Below are 13,866 nucleotides of genomic sequence, written 5' to 3'. Positions count from 1 at the left end.
GAACTGCCATATGACCCACCAATCCCACTTCTGGGCATACACACTGACGAAACCAGATCTGAAAGAGGCACGTGCACCCCAATGTTCATTGCAGCACTGTTTTTAATAGCCAGGACATGGAAGCAACCCAGACGCCCATCAGCAGACGAATGGATAAGGAAGCTGTGGTACATATACACCATGGAATATTACTCAGCCATTAAAAAGAATTCATTTGAATCAGTCCTAATGAGATGGATGAAACTGGAGCCCATTATACAGAGTGAAGTAAGCCAACCTTCTTTTCCAGTTCAAGGCCTTTGTACATGCTGCCTATGCCTTCTTTGCTTCATAATTTGCATTTTTTTTGTTAACTCAGTTGCTTATTTTGTCTACTTCTCCTGTGCAGTTGGCTCACCACCACCACCACTGATGGCCTGAGGCAATCACTGATCTGCTTCTTGTTACTCTAGAGAGACTCGCCTTTTACAGAATGTCATATAAATGGAATCATAAAAAATACACTCTTTTGTGTCTACTTTATTTCACTTAGCATATCTGAGACCTTCATTCATATGAATCATTCTCTTTTATTCCTAAGTAGCACTCTTTTCTATAGGTGTACTTTACCCATTTAATTGTTGATGGATTTTTGGTGTTTTTCCAGTTTGGAGCCATTATAAATTAAACTGCTATCAACATCAGCATACTAGGTTTCGTGTGAACACAGGATTTCATTTTCTTGGGTAAAGACAAAAGTAGGGGTAGAACTGCTGAGTCATTTGGTAAGTATATATTAAATTCATGACAGCAAACTGGAAAACTATTACTCACCAGTAATGTATGACCATTTCAACTGATCCATATCCACATCAATATTAGGTATTGTCAGTCTTTTAAATTTTAGCCATTCTAGTGGGCTTCCAGTATCTCAATGTGGTTTTAATTCACATTTCCCTAATGACTCATCATGTTGAGCAACTTATGTGCTTACTGGAATTTGCATAGCATCTACTGAGGCATGTCTGTTCAAATCATTTCTCCATTTAAAAAATTGAATTGTGTACCTCATTACTGAGTTGTAAGAGTTCTTGATATATTCTAGATACCAGTCCTTTGTCTGGTATATGTATTGTGAGTATTCTCTCTGATTCTGTGGCTTGCCTTTTTATTTATTTAACTATGTGTTTTGAAATAGGAAATTTTTGCTTGCCTCAAGGTTATGAAGATTTTTTTCCTTTGATTTCTTCTACAGTCAATGATCCATTTTGAGTTAAGTCTTATATATGAAACGAAATAAAGGTAGACGTTGGAGAGAAGTGATTTTCCAGCATAATTTGATTTTTTTTTTTAATGTCCTTTCCCCACTGATTTACTTTGGCTTCTTTGTCAAGACTTAATTCCCTGTCTATATGTGTGTCTATTTCTGGACTCCCTCTTCTGTTGCATTGACCTACATGTATGTACCCATCCTTCTCCCTTTAGCGTCAGTACCTTTTGTGTAGTGAGAAAAGGTAATAATTGGAGTCCAAAAAGTTCAAAATTCTTTCCCATCTCTCCAAGTCCTCCTTTTCTTTTTCTTCTTTAAGCATTTTGCACAAAATAGTCTTCCAAGTCAAAACTGCTAGCACAAATGGTACTATGTGTGAGTGTGCACTCAGCTGTGTCCAACTCTCTGTGACTCCATGGACTAGCCCACCAGGCTCCTCTGTCCATGGAATTCTCCAGGCAAGAATATTGGAGTGGAGTGCCATTTCCTAATCCAGGGGATCTTCCCGACCTAGGGATCGAACCCACACCTCCATTGGCAGTTGGATTCTTTACCACTGAGCCACCTGGGAAGCCCCAAAAGGTATATGTCAAATATAGACTGACCTCAGGATGATGATTTTATGCATATTAAATGTAGAAAAAATAAGAAAATATATGTAAATTTTAATTCTAAATTCACTATAAACAGTCCACTAAAAACAAACAATATTCTGGTGCCCTCTAGTGGGGAGAAACTGGAAGGATATAACAAACAAAGAAATGTTTGTTATAGAAATGGTAAAATAAAACACTATTCAGAGGAATACTGAATACCAACAAATGTGATTACTATTTTCATTTACTCTCCTTACTCTCTTCAGAACAAAAAAAATTTTTACGTTAAAAAGGGAAATGTTTTGCTATTTTAATTCAATGTGCATGCAGTGAAATAAAAAACTGGTTTGAATAAACAAAACGGATGTTTGAAATTTTGTATTCTCACAGTATACTTTCCTGTACAAAGAAAATGGGGACCAGAGGTTAGAGGAAAAGAGAAAAGATTTTACATAATTGAGCAAAGATGTAAACTAAACAGTTTCAAGATGTGTAGTTTAAATACACTGTCATGACATATGCTAATGTATACTTGTATACAATGCAACACATAATAAGTACAGTATTGTTTTCTGGAATGGAACACAAGAAGTGCAGGAACTGGGGGGAGCAAGGAGAAAAGGAGGATTTATACATTTCTATATTTTAAATACACTTTCAAAAATGGAGGTCAATCATTTTGAAACAGTGAAACAATTCTACATACTTATACATGAGCCCCTCCAAATAGGTGGCAAGAGATACTTTGTTGAGAACAGTTCTAACAGTTGGTTATAATTAACCAACTCTGGATAGGTCCCACAGGGTACTACAGCTACATTAATCTCCAATATTCTCAAAGTTGCAAAAGTAGAGAAACAATAAATTAAAAGTACTTTTCAATATCAATTTTTGCCCAAGAATTTAATTCTTTAAATATTTCCATTTCCTCACAAACCCTCCAGGATCTGAAGGAGGAAATCCAAAATATCTGCTCTCTGCCTAATTCATTCTTGGGCAGATTCTTGTGCTCCTGTTAGCTCTAAAGTCATTTTTCCAAATAGTATATCTTAGTTTCCCATTAGGTCTTGAAGAATTTCCAGCTGAGCCTCAAAGTCTTTTGCTAATTCTACATATACCTCCACCTCTGAGGAACCCCAGCCTCACTTAGCCAGTGAGCCTTATAGTTAATCAAAATTTCTTGGTATATTCACCTCCTTTTTTTCTCCTTCCATCCTGTTTTAAAGAAAAAAAACTCTCTCCTCATTTCTCCTTTCAAAATACCTCCCTATTGTCACTTTTACATTTTTAATCTGTTAAAAAATTTTTTAAAATCACTATTATTAGTCATGTAGGTCAAAAGTTGAGTCATTACTCTTCCTCTCCTCTTCCAGATACTACCTTTGAGTGAACTCAGCAGGGAGAAGATTCTCAGGTTTCTGCCACTCTGCTACCAGCTGAGAGATGGGAACAACAAGGACCAGAAATACCTAAAAGGCTCTCCCTGTACCTCTGTAATTTCCTCAGTCTAAGATGCCTTTTCTGTTTCCTTTCTATGTACTCTATTTACTTCCTATCCTCCTTCCCTACTTTTCTTTTAATGCCAAAGTGAATGCGCTTTTTATCTGAAGCTCTACCTTTATATCCTTGGAGATGATTTTTTCTTCTAAATTTCTGTTGTAATTATAGCCCATATTACTTAACTGGCTTGTAACACATGCCTCCTTTACATTGACATTCTTCCCTTTAAGTACTTGCCAGAGCCTTCCAACTGTTAAATTCTCAAGCTTTTATAAACAGATTTCATATTTCTTATTTCCACTATCTTGCCCCAAATATATATATTTAAATGATACTCATATATGTGCCATCCCAGCCTAGAAATTCATAGAATTCCACACACTCAATCCTCCACTTCCTCCCCAGTGGGCCCCACCACCCTCCCCCACAACTGCCACCTCCCTTCCTTCCTGTATCTCTTCTCTTTCTCTGGTAAATGGTACTAAAGAATTATATGCTATGCTTTCAGTTAATTCTTTCTGAAAGTGAAAGTGAACATGTTAGTCACTCAGTCGTGTCTGACTTTTTGTGACCCCATGGACTATAGCCTGCCAGGCTCCTCTGTCCATGGAATTCTCCAGGCAAGAATACTGGGGTGGGCTGCCATGCCCTTCTCCAGGAGATCTTCCCGACCTAGGGATTGAACCCAGGTCTCCTGCATTGCAGGCAGATTCTTTACTGTCTGAGCCACCAGGGAAACCCCTCTTTCTGTAAGGGTAACTTGGAAAAGTGACTTGCATTTCCAACAGTATGAAGTACTGGAAAAGGTTTGTTTTTATTTCAATCCCAAAGAAGGGCAATGCCAAAGAATGTTCCAACCACTGCACGATTGCCTTCATATCTCTTGCTAGCAAGGTAATGCTCAAAATCCTCCAAACTGGGCTTCAACAGTACATGAACGGAGAACTTCCAGATGTACAAGCTGGATTTGGAAAAGGCAGAGGAACCAGAGATCAAATTGCCAACATCTGTTGGATCACAGAAAAAGCAAGAGAATTCCAGAAAAACATCTACTTCTGCTTCATTGACTATTTCATAAGCCTTTGACTGTGCGGCTCACAACAAACTATGGAAAATTCTTAAAGAGATGGGAATACCAGACCACCTTGCCTGCCTTCTGAGAAACCTGTACAAAAAGCAACAGTTAGAACCAGACATGGAAAAACGAGAAAATGAACTGTTTCAAAGCTGAGAAAGGAGTCAGACAAGGCTGTATGTTGCCACCCCGCTTCTTTAACCTCTACGCAGAGAACGTCATTCAAGATGCCAGGCTGGACGAAGCACAGGCTGGAACAAGATTGCCGGGAGAAATATCAACAACCTCAGATACGCAGGTGAGACTAATCTAATGGCAGAAAGTGAAGAGGAACTAAAGAGCCTCTTGATGAAGGTCAAAGAGGAGAGCGAAAAAGCTGGCTTGAAACTCAACATTCAGAAAACTAAGATCATGGCATCGGGTCCCATCACTTCATGGCAAATAAATGGGGAAAAAATGGAAACAGTGACAAATTTTACTTTCTTGGACTCCAACATCACTGCAAATGGTGACTGCAGCCATGAAATTAAATGACGCTTGCTCCTTGGAAGAAAAGCTATGACAAACCTAGACAGGGTATTAAAAAAGCAGAGATATCACTTTGCCGACAAACATCCATATAGTCAAAGCTATGGTTTTTCTAGTAGTCATGTATAGATGTGAGTAAAAAGTAAAAGTCACTCAGTAGTGTCTGACTCTTTGCAACCCCATGGACTACACAGACCACAGAATTCTCCAGGCCAGAACACTGGAGTGGGTAGCCATTCCTCTCTCCAAGGGATGTTCCCAACCCAGGGATCAAACCCACGTCTCCCAAACTACAGGCGTATTCTTTACCAGCTGAGCCACCAGGGAAGCCCAAAGATGTGAGAGCTGGATCATAAAGAAGGCTGTGCCCTGAAGAACTAATGTTTTTGAACCATGGTGCTGGAGAAGACTCTTCAGAGTCCCTTGGACAGCAAGGAGATCAAACCAGTCAATCCTAAAGGAAATCAATCCTGAATACTCACTCATTGGAAGCACTGATGCTGAAACGGAAGCTCCAATACTTTGGCCACCTGATAGGAAGAGCCGACTCACTAGAAAAGACCCTGATGCTGGGGAAAAGGGCAGAAGGAGAAAGGGGTGACAGAGGATAAGATGGTTGGATGGTGTCATTGACTCAATGGACACACGTTTCAGCAAACTCTAGGAGATAGTGAAGGACAGGAAAGCCTGGAGTGCTGCAGTCCGCAGGGTCACGAAGAGTTGGATACAACTCAGTGACTGAACACAATATGAAATACTAAATACACAGAATTATCCTCCCACCAGAAACAACTAAATATAAAGTACAAACACCTACTTAAATAAATTGCTTGGTTGGCAAAAAGTTATGAACTGGCAGTGCTAAGAAAGAGACTCCCAAGTGCAAACAGTCCAGCTGAGCCATTTGCATAGTCCTGACTCACAAAACCATCAGCAAAGCAAAATGTTTACTTCAAACCTCCAAATTCTGGCAGCAATTTGCTATGCAACAGTACTAACTATGATATTACACAGTACAATAGTAGACAAGCTCTCTATATTATTTGAAGTCAATATAGAATCTTGAAGACATTCTGCTTCACTTCTTTTTTTTTCTTTTCTATTTTTTCTTGCCTTAGAACTTCAGAGATATGTTTGTTAAAATTCCAAACCACTCATTTCATAGGTAAGGAAACTTAGGCCCAAAGAAGTGAAATCACAGAACAAATTACAGATCAAATTAGTAGTAGAACACAGATCAAAATCCATGCTTCTTAATGCTCAATGTAGTGTTTTTTGTTAGTAATCAAAACTTTTTTGTATCTTGTCTTTCCTTTCTTTATTCCACTCTTTTTCCTCGTGGCAGAAGGGTGGCCAAAATAATGTCAGTCAACCAGCTTTTTATGCTTCCCTCCAAAAAGCCCAGACCTATTTCCAATTCGAAGATTTAAATAGCATTTCCCAACTAACACAACATTTAAAATCAACTATATCCCAATAAAAATTTAAAAAGAAAAGGAAAGAGCATTTCCCGGTTCTGCTTGTCTCTAATCTTGTTGAGCCTCTAGCAATGTACGGTGCCAGCTTCCTGGACCAGTTGATAAATCTGTATGCAAACTTGCTACTTAGTGTGGCTGGGTAACTAGGGAACAATGACAGAAGGGCATTATCTGGGTAATAAGACTTACAGAACTTCCAGCAAAGTAACACACAGAAAATCTCAACCTCACCAGGACTGAAAACTGCTATCTTTTGGCAACTGTAAAATGTGAAAGCTACCTGCAAATCTGACAATTTCCTAACAAAGGTCTAAGTAACAGTTAGAGAAGCTGGCATATTAGATAGATCAGGAAGGAACCAAGAAAATAAAATTTTAAAACAGAAAATAAACTAATCGGCACCAGAAAAACATGATAACAAAGAAAGAAAAACAAAGTAGGATGAGGTTGCACGAAGGGAATGTAACTATGAAGCCACGCAGACATCTTCACCTAGCCCAGATTAGAACTAGAGCTAGATTGGCAGTTTTTCATTTACAGTCAACTGGTTTCTATGCATTAATTTTTGTAGCCTGGTCTCAAAGTAAGATTGCTAATAAATTGAACTTCTATTAAGATTTACTAAATTTATTTACTAAAAACTTCAGCTTAAAACTATTTGAAACCACTCAAATGTCTATCAGTGGAGTTTTGATTACACAAACTGAGGTACACTCAAACAATGGAATGTTATGTATCTGTTTAAAAAGAAGCTTTTTTGTACTTACATGGAAGGTTCTGATTATGTGACCCTTGGTGTAAGAAAGGGGGAGAAAGATGAATAAATGTATTACTTATATTTGCAAAAGGAAACAATAAGAAATGATGACTAGACCAGGAAAAAAAGGTTTTGGCTATTTACATGTAAGTTCATTAGCAACCTTGCTGCCTAGATAGAGACTTAAGATCAAAATAATGACACTTCTTATTTAACTTTTGCTCCTTCTAACTTAAGAATGAACTGGACCTCTGGATGAGAATGTTTAACTTTAGGCACAATAGGGCCTGATGCAGATCGATTTCCAGTCTCCTCAGAGTACATAAAACACGACTTTTCCCCCCATATCTGGATTAAATGGATAACTGCCACATTCATTCTTTCTTTTTCCACAATAATGTATCACCCTATGTTTACCTCCACTAACCCCTAATCAATATTCACAGTTTATTAATAATATATTACTATCTAAGTTCTTACCTAGTTTCTGGGCCAAGTGTTTTACGCTTCAGCTGTTACTGTCCCTCCAATTGTAACTGTAAATGCTTCTAAGTTACTGACCAGCTAGCTACATGCATCTTTGCACAGTGCCTCCAGTGCATGTTTTTTTTTTTTTTTTCCCAGTGCATGTTTTATTAGACACCCTGGATCTACATTTTTATGCCAGTTCCCCAAATATAACTCTGTATAGCCCAAAATACTAAACGTTATGTCATGCCAAAAACTTTTTCCTAGGTTTTGCATTCCTGAAAGACAGCAATAATGACAGTTTCCAACATACAAACAGAGAAAAAGTTACTAGCTACATCTCTCAGCCTCTGGAAAACATGATTAAAGGCCAGTACAAATAGCTATAGGGAGCATATTCTAATCTTAGAGACAAAGGGAGAATCAAGAACAAGAATGTAAACACAGTAATTCTCCTTCCTCAGTTTCTACCCTTCCTTCAAATCCTTCCCAGTTACCTTCCCCACCCTTTCCGCTCCTCTAGGGAGGGAGGCTCAGGCAGCAGCTGGTTTAGTCACAGCTAGCTCCCGGGTGGCTCAGACAGTAAAGAATCTGCCTGCACTAGGGGAGACCTGGGCTCCATCCCTGGTTGTAAAGATTCCCTGGAAGAGGGCATGGCAACCCATTCCAGTATTCTTGCCTGGAGAATCCCCATGGACAAAGGAGCAAAGAGTTGGACACAACTAAGCAACTAAGTCAGTTGAGCAACTGAGCACAACTTTATTTGATTTATTGATACATGGCAACAGAAACACACAATAAGTCAGGCCCAAAAGAGAGCTATTCATTTTTGATTGGTTCAAATCCTTTTCAACCAGGCGAAATGACCCATAAACTAAAAAGAACAAAAACTGTGAGACAGGAGAAGTGAAGAATTTTTCTGGTAAAAAGCTAAAAGACATGCGTCTGGGGAATTACTAACTGTGTAAACTTCTAGGCACTGTACTTATGGTTTCTGAACCCTGTTTCTAATGGCCATGGTCCCAGATCTAGGCATCAAACTGAGCAATGGTTACAATGTTATTATTTAAAGACCTTTCATCTGTTCACATCTTGTGGATCTCAGAATAACATTGCCCTTGCAACCTTCCAGTTTTTATAAACTAGAGCCAAGAGAAAATTACAGGCAACATCAAATGCGGATACACCCAAACTCAGAAATCTATCTCTTCAGAAACAGAAGGGAAGAGGGAACGATTATTTTTTTAACCTACCCCACCGCTAAGCTATGAAATGAATATCCTTTTAAAAACTTCAACTATAAAAGTTATTTATGTTCATAGTGGAAAACAATAACGAGACAAAAATCAATTATAGTTCATAGTGGAAAACAATAACAAGAGACAAAAATCAATCATAGTTCCAACACTCAACTATTACCATTGCTGACATGTTAAAATGCATCCTTCTGGTAAATTTTTGTAAGCAAAAAATGAGATGTCATAACCTTTTTTCATGTAATATATTATGTATTTATGTCTATAAAATCATTAAATACTGTAACTGAGAGCATGGATTTTGAAGTCAGACAAATAACTGGGTTCCACCTCTTACTTACTGTGTGATTTCATGTAAGTTATAGAAACTGTATATACCTCACAGGTTTATCCTATGTAAAATTTTTATCTATTATTAAATAATAATAGATAAGAGAAAGAATAGATCTAGTACATAGTAAGCACTCAGCAACATAATATATGCTGCATACATTTTGCACTTTTACAACATTCTATTAAATGTATCCGAGCTTATTAAAAATCCCCTATTGTCAAAATAAGTGAAAGTCGCTCAGTCCTGTCCGACTCTTTGTGACCCCAGGGACTAAACAGTCCATGGAACTCTCCAGGCTAGAATTCTGGCATGAGTAGCCTTTCCCTTCTCCAGGGGATCCTCCCAACTCAGGGATTGAACCGAGGTTTCCTGCATTGCAGGCGGATTCTTTACCAGCTGAGCCACCAGGGAAGCCCAAGAATACTGGAATGGGTAGCCTATCCCTTCTCCAGTGGATCTTCATGACCCAGGAATTGAACAGGGGTCTCCTGCACTGCAAGTGGATTCTTTACCAACTGAGCTATCAGGGAAGCATTGTCCAAATAAAGGTGTTTCTAAATATATAATATTATAAATAACAATGCAACAAACACTAAATCTAAATCTTTACATGTCTATGATTTTTTTCTTTAAATTCCTAGAAGTAAAATTATAAATCAAAGGGAATAACATGTTCTTTATTACCAATGTGCCTCATTCTATCTGCATATATAAAAATGTTTTCACTCCTCCATCCAGAGAGATCATGCATATCTTTTTATAATTTGCTCTTACGAATTCTGGGGCTTTCCTGATAGCTCAGGTGGTAAAGAATCCACTTGCACTGCAGGAGATTCCTGGTCAGGAAGACCCACTGGAGAAGGGATAGGCTACTCACTCCAGGATTCCTGGGTTTCCCTTGTGGCTCAGCTGGTAAAGAATCCACCTGCAATGCAGGAGACTTGGGTTCGATCCCTGGGTTGAGAGGATCCCCTGGAGAAGGAAAAGGCTACCCACTCCTGTATTCTGGCCTAGAGAATTCCATGGAATGCAAAGTCCACAGGGTAGCAAAGAGTTGGACATGACTAAGCGACTTTCACTTTCACTTACAAATTCTAGATTTTAGTCATATTTAGAAAATAACCACTGATGGCTTCTTTCAGTATCTTTATAATCTCATTTTTATTTATGCATGCTGAAAATATAGAAGTAACTCATGAATATGTTCATTAAAAATTCAAATAAACATAAATATGAAGAGTGAAAAGTGAAATTCACCCTCACTCTTTCCCAGCAGTGACTGTGATTATTAAAGTTCATCCTTTAACAATCACAGACCTTTACCTGTGATTTACAAGCAGATAAATTCACAGTTTATTTTTGTTTAATATAAATATCGTCATGTATCATCATACTACAAAAACTGGTTTGCTGACATTTTTTTTTAAGTTACCTGAGTACCCTGGAGGCCTTTCTATGACTGAATATATAGATCAACATCATTCTTTTTAAACACTAGATAATATCCCCTTGAATCAAGATACTACTCTCACTTAATCATTCCTCTATTACTCTGTTTCCAGTTTTTCCCAATTGCAAACAATGCTGCAGTAAAAAAAATTCTTATACCAGTGCCCTTGTGGATTATGTGAGCACTTCTCTAGGAAAAATACTAAAGAACACAATTGGTGAGTCACAGAATCAGTTCAGTTCAGTCATGTCCAACTCTTTGTGACCCCATGGACTGCAGCACACCAGGCTTCCCTGTCCTTCACCAACTCCCACAGCTTGCTCAAACTCATGTCCATCGAGTCAGTGATGCCATCCATCTCATCCTCTGTCATCCCCTTCTCCTCCTGCCTTCAACCTTACCCAGCATCAGGGTCTTTTCAAATGAGTCAGCTCTTCGAATCAGGTGGCCAAAGGATTGGAGCTTCAGCTTCAGCATCAGTCCTTCCAATGAATATTAAAGACTGATTTCCTTTAGGATTGACTGGTTTGATCTCCTAGCAGTCCAAGGGATTCTCAAGAGTCTTCTCCAACACCACAGTTAAAAAGCATCAATTCATCAGCACTCACCTTTCTTTATGGTCCAACTCTCACATCCATACATGACTACTGTAAAAACCATAGCTTCTACTAGATGGACCTTGTTGGTAAAGTAATGTCTCTGCTTTCTAATATGCTGTCTAGGTTTGTCATAGCTTTTCTTCCAAGGAGCAAGGGTCTTTTAATTTCATGGCTGCAGTCACCATCGACAGTGATTCTGGAGCCCAAGAAAATAAAGCCTGTCACTGTTTCCCCGTCTATTTGTCATGAAGTGATGGGACTGGATGCCATGATCTTAGTTTTTTGAATGTTGAGTTTTAAGCCAGCTTTTCACTCTCCTCTTTCACTTTCATCAAGAGGCTCTTTAGTTCCTCTTTGCCTTCTGCCATAAGAGTGGTGTCATCTGAGTATATGAGCTTATTGATATTTCTCCCGGCAATCTTGATTCCAATCTCGAGTCAGAGAATGAGCATTTCTAATAGCTACTACCAAAGTGTCTTCCAAAGAGGGTGTAGAAATTCTTCTGGCCCCCTGCACAGGGAGTGTGGAGTCTCAGCCACCGGACCACCAGGGCAGCCCCTCTCTTGTCTTCTGGGTGACAGCCATTCTAACAGATGTAAGGTGATATTTCACTGTGCTCTTGATTTGCATTTACCTGATGATTAGTGTTGTTGAGCATCTTTTCATACCTGTTGGCCATTTGGATGTCTTCTTTGGAAAAATGTCGCTTAAGTTCCTCTGTGCTGTGTGCTTAGTCACTAAGTCATGTCTAATTCTTTCTGACCCCATGGACTGTAGTCTGCCAGGCTCCTGTGTCCACGGGATTTCCCAGGCAAGAATATTGCAGTGGGTTGCCATTTCCTTCTCCAGGGGATATTCCTGACCCAGGGATTGAACTCGAGTTTCCTGCATTGGCAGTGGGTTCTTCATGGCTGAGCCACCACGACGCCCATTTAGTTCCTCTGCCCATTTTTAAATCAAATTATTTGGTTTTCCTTTTTGTTATTGAGTTGTATGAGTTTATACTGGCTATTAACCACTTATCCAATATACAATTTGCAAATATTTTCTCCCATTCTGTAAGATTCCTTTTCATTTTGTTGACTGTTTCTTTTTTAAAAATATTTATCTATTTATTCGGCTGTGCTGGGTCTTAGTTGTGGCTTGTGGGATTTTTAGTTGTGGCATGTGAGATCTAGTTCCCTGACCAGGGATCAAACCCAGGTCCCCTGCATTGGGAACACAGAGTCTTAACCACTGGACCACCAGGTAAGTCCCTGATTGTTTCTTTTGCTGTCAAAAGCTTTTAAGTTTTACATAGTCCCACTTGTCGAGCTTTGCTTTCACTGTCTGGGCTTTTGTTGTCATATCTAAAAAATCATCACCAAGATCTATGTTGAGGAGATCCTTCCCTATGTTTTCTTCTGGGATTTTTATGGTATTAGGTCTATGTTTAAGTCTTCAGTCCATTTTGAGTTAACTTCTGTGAGTGCTATAAGAGTATAATTTATTTTCTTTCCATGTCTTTATGCAGTTTTCTCAGTACCATTTGCTGCAGAGTACTGTTGAAAAGTACAATCTTTTCTCCACTAGTGTTCTCGGCTTCCTTGCTGAGTATTTGTTGATGGTATGTGAAAGGCTCTCTATTCTGTCTCACTGGCCTATACCTCTATTTTTACGGAAGTACCATTCAGTTTTAATTACTATACCTTTGCCCTACAGTTTGAAATCAGGAAGTGTGATGCCTCTGGCTCTGTTCTTCCTTCCCATGATTGCTTTGACTATTCAGGGTCTTCTGTAGTTCTATACAGATTTTAGAATTTTTTAAAACATTTTTATTTATTTATCTTGGCTGTGCTAGGTCTCCATTGTTGTGCTCGGGCTTTCTCTAGTGGCAGTGAGCAGGAGCTAATCTCTAGTTGCAACGCATGGGGCTTCTCATTGTGGTGGCTTCTTTCGTGGAGCACAGGCTCTAGGGTGGTGGGCTTCAGTAGTTGCAGCACGTGGGCTCTATGGTTGCAGCTACCAGGCTCTAGAACACAGACTCAGTAGTTGTGGCCCACACTTAGTTGCCCCATGGCATGTGGGATCTTCCTGCACCAGAGATCAAACTTGTGTCCCCTGAATTGGCAAGTGGATTCTTTACCACTGAGCCAACAGGAAAGCCCAAGAATTTTTTTATTTCTGTGGAAAATGCCATTGGAATTTTGATAGAGATCGTGTTGAATCTATAGGTGACTTAGAGTAGTATGGACATTTCAACAACATTCATTCTTTCTGACCCATAAATATGGGATATCTTCCCATCTGTTTGTGTCTTCTTTGTTTCAATGAACTCTTGTACACTATTGGTGGGAATATAAATTGGTTCAGCCAATATGGAAAACAAGATGGAGGTCCCTCAAAAAATGAAAAATAGAGCTATATATGATCCAGTAATTCCACTTTTGAGTATATACCAAAGGAATTGAAAACAGGGTATCAGTAAGATATATGCAATCCCACATTTACAGTAGCGTTATTCACAATAGCCAAGATAATTGAAAATACTTAAGTGCCCATCAACAAATGAATGGATAATAAAGATGTGATATATA

General features: G+C 38.8%; 1 protein-coding gene across 2 annotated transcripts in view; it reads right to left on the bottom strand.

The window, feature by feature from the left end:
• AHCYL2 (adenosylhomocysteinase like 2) overlaps positions 1-13,866 on the bottom strand; it is a 183,727-nt gene that overhangs the window by 85,804 nt on the left and 84,057 nt on the right. The window lies entirely within an intron of this gene.

This window comes from Cervus canadensis, chromosome 3 (genome assembly GCF_019320065.1).
Source record: "Cervus canadensis isolate Bull #8, Minnesota chromosome 3, ASM1932006v1, whole genome shotgun sequence".
Lineage (NCBI taxonomy): Eukaryota > Metazoa > Chordata > Mammalia > Artiodactyla > Cervidae > Cervus > Cervus canadensis.
This window is presented reverse-complemented; position numbering and strand designations above follow the sequence as displayed.